General features: G+C 42.8%; 1 non-coding gene across 1 annotated transcript; it reads left to right on the top strand.

Annotated features, from left to right (window-relative positions):
- The first annotated feature begins 325 nt into the window (after positions 1 to 325).
- Positions 326 to 432, top strand: LOC145141756 (small nucleolar RNA R71). The gene has a single exon (XR_013722951.1). It is a non-coding gene; the product is annotated as a small nucleolar RNA R71 (small nucleolar RNA).
- The last annotated feature ends 11,338 nt before the right edge of the window (positions 433 to 11,770 follow it).

The raw sequence follows: 11,770 nt of genomic DNA, 5'->3' as shown, positions 1-11,770 counted from the left end.
ACAATCTCTAGTAAGATGAGGTCCATTGCAATTCTCACAACCCACCCGAATAACATGTATCGTTTGATCCATTTTATCCATCCTCCTATCCATGGTTTTCAACATAGCCATGACTGCTGACAAATCTTCTGAAGCTGCATAAGCTGATCCTCTTGTCACATCATTCCTTGGGTTGTGGTATTCTCTAGAATGCTTAGAGAATTCTTCAATTAGTTGCTTTATCACCGGGGGTTCCTTCTTTGTTCGTGGACCTTGCGAGTCAAGTAATTGCCTTGTTGTAACATTTACTCCATCATAAAAAATGGAGACTTCTTGTTGACTATTGAGGTCATGATGTGGGCAATTCCTTACAAGACTCCTGTACCTCTCCTAAGCTTCATAAAGTGACTCTCCAGCTTGTTGTTCAAAGTTGGCTATGGCTTTCTTTAACTTAGATATCTTGGAGGGTGGGCAAAATTGATCAATAAACTCTTCTTTCATCTTGATGTGTGTAAAATGCACTAGTTTTATTCCTACTTTAAAAATATAGATTTAGCACACAAAGGCAGTGAACCTGTCTTTTAGTGGTATAGTTGGATAAGTAGGGTGTCGAACTCAGGGAACGGAGATTAAACTAATAACTAATTTTAACTAAACAAATAATAAAAGTAAAGGGTTTTTTTTCTAGTTTTACAAGACTAGAAACTTAAACACACCACCTAACAAGTAATTAACTAATCAACTAAAACAAGTAAAAATTCACCAAATTTAATAAAGGGTTTCTGTTTAGGTCCAACCAATTCACTCCTATGGTTAATTTTATGATAAAGTGATAAATTAATTGTTATTGGTTACCAACTATAGTGGTTAGATTCGCATTCACTATTACTAACCCTTAGAAAATTAATCAATTCAAGCAGTGGCCAATTGTTTAAACTAATTAACTCCCTAGTTCAATTATTTGGATTAAATAAGATTTGTAATTGGTTAATCAAATTGGTAATTTAACTAACCTCTTGTTTGTTGGTTTCTCAAACAAGCTCACACATTAATTTACCTATTCTCTAGTTAATCCTAGTTTCATATTCACTAATCCTAGGCATATAATGAAGTGTTCACATAAATCATATGAGGTTAACAATTAAGAGATGTTCATGCAGCCTAATTGTCTTCCAATTAACAGATAATAGTTATGGTTAATGCATAAGGTTCTTTAACAAACTTAATTTAATAAAATCACCAATAATCAATCAATAAAAGTATAAATCAAACCATATGAGTAACTTGGTCTTTCCTAAACAGAAGCTACGAAAATTCAGCTCATGATTACAGTAAGAACAAGCTCAAAAACGAATTTAGTTGATATAGACATGATTCACTTCTAAGATTAAGTGGAAAATTTAACCTAATTCGCCTTGAGTCTTCAAAAGATCAAAGATTAGGGTTCTTCAGGTCTCCAAAGGTTTCCTCAGTCGCAAGTTATCGTCCAAGAAAATCAAAAAGTTTTTTCAATTCGGAATAAGATCCTTTATTTATACTTATCTCAAAACAGGGGCAACTCGGCGAGTAAGTCTCCAACTCGCCGAGTACCTTTGAGAAATCCGTGTGCGGTACGGATTCTGGATATTACTTCGCGAACATTCTTCGGAACTCACCGAGTAGCTTCGTGGACTCGCCGAGTAGCTCCAGATTTTCTCTTCTTTCTTCATTCTCCCGCTTCTGATTGCTTCTCCTTCTTCCTTTTTGCTCCAAGCATGTCTTCTGGACTGAAAATATAATTTAGACCTTATTAAGTACCTTTTGTCCATATTATGCAAATAATTAGCTAAAAATTAATAACAATCTATACTAAACATATAGCTAATTATGCACCTATCAAAATACCCCACACTTGACTTTTGCTTGCCCCCAAGCAAAACTGAATTTTAGCACATTAGAATCACATAAGACAACTCCAATTCAACCCAGCCATTATGCCAAGACCGCAACGCATACATTTGTGTCTAAAATTTTCCTAAAGACCCCCCAATACTCTAAATACTCACAATCCTCATAAACACTCGCCCACTTCTTTTGAACGATGCTCATTTTATGCATCCCTCCGAATCCATCCGCAGAAAACCTCCTAGCCTCAAGGTATTTTTTGATTGAGCAACCCAAGCATACATATTCTAAAAATTACAATTTTCGATACCACTATGGAGCTTTTTGGAATTCTTCACTTTCTTTGATAGTTTACTCTTTAATTTCTTTGAATTCTTCAAAATTTGCCACCTTTTTGATTTTCTTTGATTTTTGGGTATCTTCAACTTTTGAACTTTGGAATTTTGATCTTTTGATCTTTACTTTAACTGCTCCAAAATTTCTTCAAACTTTTCTTGTAATTCTCTCATGTAACTCACTTTTTTTTTCACTCAATACCTACATGCTTAAGCAGGGGCGCTCAACTTCAACCTTTATTGATTAAAGATAAAAATTTTCCTGGATACATTTCTGATACACGATGCTAAACATATTGCATCCTTCAAACTAAGCGAGGTTATGTTTTTGTCCCATGATTTCACTAGAATAAGGAGGCCACAAATGCACTAGAACGTGTATAAGCTCAACTAAACATTTGGGTCTTCATGCAATCATCAACATAATTCTAACATGGAATCCTAATTGCTTTTACCAAAGTTTTCTAAGTTAAGTCCTAGGCAAAAAAAAATTTATGCAAGAATTTTAAAATTATGCCTAAAATTAAGATTCTAAGTTAGCTAATGTAACCAACCCCCTACCCCACACTTAATTCATGCAATGTCCCCATTGCATGTTATGCATGATAAAGAACAATACTAAAGTAAAGGGGAAATTGGAACAAACTCCCCTGGGATAGCAGTGGCGAGGCTGATCATCTTTAATTAAGCTCCTACTTCAAATGACTTTAGGCATGGGAACAGCTCATCCATGCCTTGGGTGTCATGTCACGTGTGGTAAACATCTAAGTAGCTCCAAATGCTTAGGAAAAAGCTCTCAGAAATCTTCCAGGAATGAGTCTCCACATAAGACATGGATAAGAACTGTAGTGAATGTGCTCAAAACAAATTCTAAGTGTGAAATGTTGATGGACTCGGCGAGTCAGGCGTGAACTCGGCGAGTAGATCGGCATTTAGCAGATAATCGCGGATTTACACATGCACTCGGCGAGTTCCCTAGGTGCACTCGGCGAGTAAGTCGCTGAGTCGAAAATAAATTTCCCTGCTGTTGGTTCTTGACTGAGGTGCTAACTCAAAATACTTCAGTGACTCTTCTTCTATTTCCTTCAGTGATAACACATTGTGTCACTTTCAATCCTAACGGACTCAACCTTAAATGTAACAATTCGCACTCTCATCTAAACCAATCCTCACTTTAGCCTTGACCAATGAGACTCCTAAATGCATCCTAATCTTCAAACCTGAAAAACATATAACCACAAGTGAAAGCAAACAAACCAAGGTCCTAATAATCCAAGTTCAACAAAGTTTAACATCAAACAAAATAAAACACATCCAAATAAAAACAAATTTCATGCTTCTTCTTCCACGTCTGCCCCTCCTGCGCCACTTCCTCCTGCTTGATTGTTTCCCCTTTGCATACGCTCCTCCCAACTCATGATGTATGGATATCCGGGCCCGGGCCTTGGGGCGATGTTCATTTGTTGAAAGAGATAATTGAATGACTCATTGTTATAGTTAACACCTTGACCAATGTCATCCAAATACCTCCTATATTCCACTTGATTCCATCCCTCATTCTCATCTTCCATCGGAATAACCGGTGGGTCTTCTCGGGCCCAACGATAAGGCCCAACCATTTAGTGCAGTCCAACATTCAATCATTCTAATGACACAATATCACATAATCACAAAGGCCCAAACTATGGCCCATCTATGGCCCAATTTTCCAAATTGGGCCCTGTTGCGACAACGACCTCTGGCGAGTCTTCTGGTCTTCTGCTGCGGCGGAGATCTGGACATCACAGTGCAAAGTCGTTAGAGCCGCTCCAGGGACTGTGCCCCGGGAGCGGACTCCGACGGTCAAGTTAGATTAGCTGAAAGATCTGAGATGGTTCTCCATAGCTGGAGGGAACCATCTTGGTGCTAGTGGTGGTGTATGGTGGCTGACGGCGGCGGCGGGTGGTGGCTGAGCCATCCGGCCGGAGTATAGTGTGGCGGCTGAGCCATAGGGGAAGAGTCTAGGGAGGTGTCTTAGTGGTGGCTGAACCACTTGGGAAAGAGTCCTCCTTCAAGGAGGAGGCACTATTCTATTTATAGTGGACAATTAGGTCAAGGGGAATTGGGTCAGGCCTTGGGCCAGCCCAATTTAGGCCCAACTAACAAGGAGCTGGACAAGGCCGCCCAAAGGCGTCGGGCGGGCCTGGCGGACGCGCACCAGGAAAGGATGGCAGGGGAGTGCCAGGCGAGGGAGCGCCTGGCCGGGCCGGCAGGAGAGTCCCCAGCAGTGCTAGCAAGGGAACGCTAGGCAGGGTTGATACGAGCACGCCAGGCCAGGCTTGCACGCTAGAGTAGTCTAGGCCATGCTAATGGACCGTATATCATCAGGCCCAACTCCTCATATGGTCCTTACCTCAAAGCCCATTAATTATCCTAGTCCATTTGCTTGATCTTGGATGACCCATTAATAATCCAATCATCAAGGCCCAATAGAAAGGCCCAACCACAAACCCAAGTGAAATTAGGGTTTCACATAAAATGACGATTAGAGTTAAGTGTCTCTCCCTTAACCCATTAAAGACTTAATCCATTAAGGACTTAATCCATTAAGTCCAATATTAACTAAGCTTCATTGCAAATGATTATTAATTAATATATTAGATTCATTAAATAATTCTGATGCGGTCCCGATAAATCCCAAATTAGGGTTTCATGGCATTAGGGTTTTCCAAACCCTAGTTAGGATTTCCAACCCATCTTAGCCCAATAGGCCCAATAGCTAAGTCATTAGATCCATTAGGGCTCGTTAAGCCCATTAGTCACATGTTTGGGCTTTTAGATCAACTAGGGTCCAATAGACCCATTAGGGTTTCACTGGGCCCACTAGGGCTTCATTGGGCCCATTAGGGTTTCAAGCATCCCAAACGGATTAAACTCAACAAGGCAATCACACTGCCACCCGACACGGCGGCCGGTGACGGCAGGAGGCGGCAGCCACCACCCTACGGTGGTGGTTTTGAGATTTCATTTCATTATTCCGACACTATTACAGTTTACAATGCAAAATCTCAAAATAACACACACTCACACTAATACTAACACACACACAACCACCTAATGGTGGTCGGCGATTGCGCATGGTGGTAGCCACCACCTCACGGTGGTGGCGGTGGCTCTCTCGGTTTTTCGAGTAGACAAAACATACTAACAAAGGAAATACAGCCACACACACACTCTCTGGTTGCAAAAGGATCCAACCACCCACCTAGTGACGTACGGTGGTGGCAGAAAACGATGCTGACGGTGGCAACGGCAATGGAAGGCGGCAGAGGTGGTGACTAGGGTTTGGCAGCGTCCTTCCTTGGTCTTGACAGATTCCTCCCGACAACCCACTTAGCACGTTGGGAGCAAAGTGCTTCATTGCGATGGCCGGTGGCCCATGGCGGCGACGAAATCGGCGCAAAGAAACCGGTGGTCGCTTGGAGCAAAGATCTCATGCTTCAGAACGACAACAACAACGAAATACCCAAACAGAAGCGGAGAAGGAGGCGGCGATTACAGGACGTGCTCGATTGGTCTCCCCACGACCACAACGTCGACTCCAAACTCGCCTCCGCCGGACATGAGAGCAGCGGCAGAAGAACAGAGGAGAGAGAGCGACCCAACCACGAAATCATTCCCGATCTCTTCAACTGAGTCACGTCGGAGTAGTGACCTTTCGTCCTTGTCGGCAGCTAGATAGTACGACTGTTTCTCGGTGGTTTTCGTCTTCCACAGAGGTGGTGCGGCGCCGGCCATAGAGGAGGGGGAAAAGGTGACGGCTGCTCATTTTGTTTAGGGTTAGGGTTTCGCATGACATATATACCCGGTTCCTCAAACTTTATTCCATGATGGCACTATCAGCCCCTCATCTCCAAATTCATTTCAAACATAGTCCTTAATTTACCATTTCAACCCCAGCCATCTAAAATCCCTTCAAATGAAGTCCAAAATTTACCCTTTAGCCCCTACTTCCATAAATCTTTTCATAATAAGTCTCATATTTACCCAACACCCCCGCTGTCTTCTAAAAATCTTTACAATTAGCCCTTCGAGACCATCCTTTGATAAATAATTATTTATTTTAGGGCTACTATTCGTTCATTAATTCGTTTATTTATTTATTAAATAAACGGGGTGTTACAACTCTCCCCCACTTAAGTTAGATTTCGTCCTCGAAATCATTCCTTACCATTCCTTACACACCCAACCACTTCTAGTAACATGGTCACCATCTTGGGCACACCCTAGCCCTCCTAGGGTAGCCGTGACCAATCTTCGCAAGAGCCCTAAAATCCGCAGGTGAACGACGTCCTCGCAACAAGATAACATCTAATCGGTCTGCTTGTCTCGAGATGGTCCGAACCCCCGACAGACCCTTCATACTGAATCATTATCATTGAATCTAGTCTGTTTATCCCTCAACATGCTACTCAACTTCTGATAGCTCGAGGTTCCCACTATAAAACAAAGTCACAGACCCAATTATCCTTGAAGACCGCTAATACTTGGCCAAGGCTCAGATACTCCCGCTGTTAGTGACTTGTCACTCCCCAAATCATCTAGCTATTCCGTCCATACTCGCAACCTGAAACACAAATGCTAACACTGCCCAATGCTGAAACTGCTTTAACAATGAACTGCCTGAAGCAGTATGCTGCTACATAGCTGCTTCGCAAAATCTATCGAGACCTTCCTGGTCTCAATTCATCCGTCAGTCATCTGAATTTACCGGGTTCCAGCCCGGTCGCCGAGCTAAAAGGGCTCCCACATAGTCACATCACACGACTTATGAACGAAATCCTTCTAGGGAACTAGTTGCCACTAGTTATCATGTCACTGAGGCTCTAATAACCTTCTGATTTAAAAGATCGGGTCCATGCGTCAAATCCTGACGGCACCAAATCCGAGGTTAAAAGTGATTGCTACATGACCAACGGTAGACTTATATCACCAATGACCTTAAGCAATTCCTTGATTCCTTGGTCTCGTAACTGTAGTGGTGTTCCTACAGTCCTATCACTGGCTCAACCAGATCTAATCCGTCTGGGTAACCCCGAAATCCAATCCGTGGATTTCCATATCCTCACTGCTACACCCGAACTGGTGGGTACTACTGTTCCTTCCGCGTCCTAACAACGCACTCACACTATCTACCAACCTAGTGAATGCTACGGCTACATCCGCAGACTTACAAAACTCTATCACTATCTGACTGCTAGTGAATGCTACGACTACACTCGCAGACTTACAACACTCTAATATTATCTGACTGCTAGTGAATGCTACGGCTACACCCGCAGACTTACAACACTATAACACTATTTGGCTGCTAGTGAATGCTACGGCTACACCCGCAGACTTACAACACTCTAACACTATCTGGCTGCTAGTGAATGTTACGGCTACACCCGCAGACTTAGAACACTCTAATACTATCTGGCTGCTAGTGAATGCTACGGCTACACCCGCAGACTTACAACACTTCCCATACTAGGTCGAACACGCACTCGACCTAACACACAACCGAACTTAAATCCTAACTGGAACTCTAACCTGATTCCCGAAATCTGCTATCACGTGACCCCACTGTGTCAGTACCGCACCCATACCCGTGATCGAAGCATCACAGTAAACCACGAAATCATCTACACCCTCTGGCAGGGTTAGAATCGGTGCCTCGCACAACCGCTGTCTGAGAGTCTCGAAGGCTGCCTGCTGCTCAGGCCCCCAGCGAAAGGACATTGACTTCTTGGTCAGTCGGGTCAAAGGAACCACAATCTCGGAGAAGTCCCGCATAAATCTCCGGTAATAACCTGCTAGACCCGGGAAACTCCGAATCTTAGATGGAGACCTCGGAATCTCCCACTGCATCACGACCTCTATCTTGGCCGGATCGACTAGAATACCCTTCTGGTTGACAAGGTGCCCAAGTGATTGCACCCCGCGCAACCAGAACTCACATTTGGAGGACTTTATAAAAAGTCTCTCCCCCACTTAGATTCAACTAAGTTTTCACGGCACGCGAGAATTGAAGGATTCCCAATCCTTCTCGCTCTCTAGTATCCCACTGATGACAACCTGTGCTTACCAATGCTAGCGGTTAATCACCGGTTAAACCTTAAGATCGGCCATACTTGGAAATCTTGATGAGTACTCTTGAAATATGATCCAGTATGACACCTCAATCCACCTCCCATGCTGACAACTAGAGGCTCTAATCTTCACTCTGGCTGACGAGTCATCGTTCCCACTTCCAATCTCAAAGCACCACTGAACTCTATCCGTACACATCCCATGCGAAAATACAATTATCTTGAACATCCGATGACCCACCACTTATACATCTAACACCCGCAACTGACATCACCATATTCGTGCTACTAATCCTATCTTAGCAATAGTAGTGCCTTGAACTCCAAAGTTCATCCATAAACAAATTCGACCATATACGAACGAATGATAGAATCACTGAACTCTGACTTCACTGGAGAACTATCGCTCTAATCCTGACCCAATATTCTCTGAATAATACTCCAGCACAGATCCCGACAAAGATCCGGGATGAGAACGGTACACGCGGAATCCGCTCCGCAAGATACATCCCTCTATAGGTTCATCAAGGACTTCCAGCATGCAGATTGGCATATGACAATCCTTGATAACCCAGACAGTAGCAGGAACCGACCTAATATCTGACTTGTCCAAACTCAATCAAATTCTGAAGCGGTACAGATTCCCCATATCCACTTGAAGTGGCAAATAATGACATACCCGCGAACATCTAACGAAATCCTGATCTTGATGACAGGGACCAACTATAGGATCTTCCTTCCCGAAGGATTCTAAGGGTCCACAGTCCTTGGGTTCCAAATGAACCCCTAACTCCCCCGCGACAAATCTGGCCCAAAAGGCCCCGAGACGACTACCGAGAGTTCCCAAATTCCTTTCCTTGGTTGAACGAAATTCCCCCAAGGTCCATTCCCAAAACTCCATAAGTAATCTCCAATGCGATGAACTTCTGCGATCGCGCATCAACCGGTTCAGGCTCTGCTCCCGAGCCGAAACCAGAATCTGAGTTTCAATCTTGGGTACTTAACACCATACCGAATTGACATTCCAAAGATCCGAATATACCCAAGAATCCTTATAACCTTTTGCCGACATGACCAACCCTGCCACACCTGTAGCAGCCTAAACCCTTGGAGCGAAAAACTCCCTTGTGCACTTTCCTGTACGTGCTGCACTGACTCCGGCCCTGCTGGCCTTTCACCTGATCATCCGAAATCAATGGTCTCTTCCCGGGACCCTTTACTATACGCACCTAGCATGAACCCCTCTTCTCAATGTGCTCTGAATCGATCCCACATCTGCAATCTTGTGGAACTCATACCCTTCAGGGTCTGACACCCTGCCATGCTCACTAACTCACTTGCCAATGGCTAAGCTGCAACAACGGGAACATCCTCTGTCCCCAAACCGATTCACAAACTCCTCCTTGAAGCTTCTCAGATTCTCCAAGACTCCCACCGATTCGAGTATGGATCTTGTGCTTTCAGTAGTACGGGCCCAATACTACTTTCCACACCTATCCATACTTTCCTCAGCAATCCTCCTGAATCCTCCAAGTCACTTCTTCAACTGGTAAACCCAAGTCTAATTGAGCCTCACTACTAACCCATTGAAACATATCCTAGGCTTTCCTAGGTTCCCGTACTCACCCAGTCCTCAGCTGCTGAAAGATTCCCAGTAATGTCAACTAGCTACCTCATGAATATAGCTAGCTCACATTACTAAGAGTCCCACAAAGCAGAAAGCAAGCAACATTCAGACAATGGAAAATCTAACCATTATATTCCAATCAAACCATTTTATCCTCTACTCACGGATCTGTACATGCAATTTAAAGGCTCATATAATCAGGCATAACCTAAACAGGCTATCCTATTACTGACTGATCAGTACTAGCATGCAAGTCTACAAGCACATACAATAGGCATATAAGGCATCCTTCCTAGATCCTTAGCCCTAATCTAGCAAGCAGTTCTCATAATCATATCATAGTGTATCATATCACATCATGTATGGGTATCTTGGGGAAAACTTACTTGAGGTCGGCTGATTGCACGCATCACACACCTTGTTCTTTTCAAAGTTCTTTTCTCTTTTCAAATTCTTTTCAAACTTCTTTTTATAAAAGGGTATTACTTTTGAAAATTTTCATACCAAGTCCTTATTTTGAGTTCAGACGTACCCGAGAGTGTGCCCGAATCCCTCAAACCAAGGCTCTGATACCAACTTGTAACATCCCAAAAATACAGACCAAAAATTTCGTTTAGATTAAGTTATAATATAAAAGCATCAGCATAAAAACATTCATATTAATATCTCGTCACAAAACCAAAGTGTCAATAATCAAAACATGTTATCATAAAACAATATCAGAGTGTAATCCCAAAGATGTCATGTACAGAAAACCATAGTGTGATGCGCTGCGATCAAGCCGGCTCCTTTCCTTTAAAAACGAGTACCTGAAACCAAAACTAAAAACCGTAAGCACGAAGCTTAGTGAGTTCCCCCATCATACCACATACCATACAATCACATAGCATACATACTGCCGGGCAATTCTGGGGTGCCCGACCTACCCATGTTAAGCCATTCTGGGGTGGTGACTTACCCATGTCAAGCCATTCTGGGGTGCTGACCTACCAATGTCAGGTCGTTCTGGGGTACTGTAACGCCCGTGTTTCTAGGCTAGGCATTAATGATGATGTAATAGTCTAGGTTAACCTTTGTAACCTGTCTTGAAATAATAAATATGTATTATTTGAGTATTATGTGTTTTGTGCTTAATTGTGTGACTTAAATGAATTAAGGATAAAAATAAGCGTCAAAATAAAATGTTAGATAAACCCGATATGGATACATGAAGGTGTATTGGTCGTGACGAGGTTTCCGAATATATAAAGAATGCAGAAATTTGAGTTATAACGAAGAAGTTATGACCTGTCGAAGTTTCGCGACAGAACCGACACGCCGCTGAATGACGTAAAATGTGAATTTACGATAGAGCAATTTTTAGCCTTAGTGATCTAAACAAAAGTCGTAGAATACATTAAACCGAGAGCGTGCATAAAAAGAATGTCTAAATCTGACTTCGTATGAGGAAGTTATGATTTTTCTAAGTTTCAGCTTAGCAGTATGCAACCCGAAGTTCGATTTTGAGATCGAGTGATTTCTAGCCGAAACAATCTAAATGAGAATTGAAGATCTCGTCAATAGTAGTGTAACGGTAAAAAGACAGACGAAAACGGATGTCGGATGAAGAAGTTATGGATTTATAACGGAGTTTTCCTGTCCCGGCCTACTAAAAATAATATAATAAAAATAAAGTCAAAATTCGCCGACAGAGTCTAAATGAAAGTTGTAGAGCATAGTCTCACCTACGCGTGGATATAAAGAACGTCGAAAACAGAGCTCGTATGCGAAAGTTATGAGTTTTTGAAGTTCGAGGCACACATACCAAAGCTTATCCGAAGGGAACCTAGGGA

This window comes from Lactuca virosa, chromosome 9 (genome assembly GCF_052849685.1).
Source record: "Lactuca virosa cultivar CGN04683 chromosome 9, Lactuca_virosa_CGN04683_v6, whole genome shotgun sequence".
In the NCBI taxonomy this organism is placed as follows: domain Eukaryota; kingdom Viridiplantae; phylum Streptophyta; class Magnoliopsida; order Asterales; family Asteraceae; genus Lactuca; species Lactuca virosa.
The sequence above is the reverse complement of the archived record's forward strand: the minus strand, read 5'-3'. Positions and strand labels throughout refer to the sequence as shown.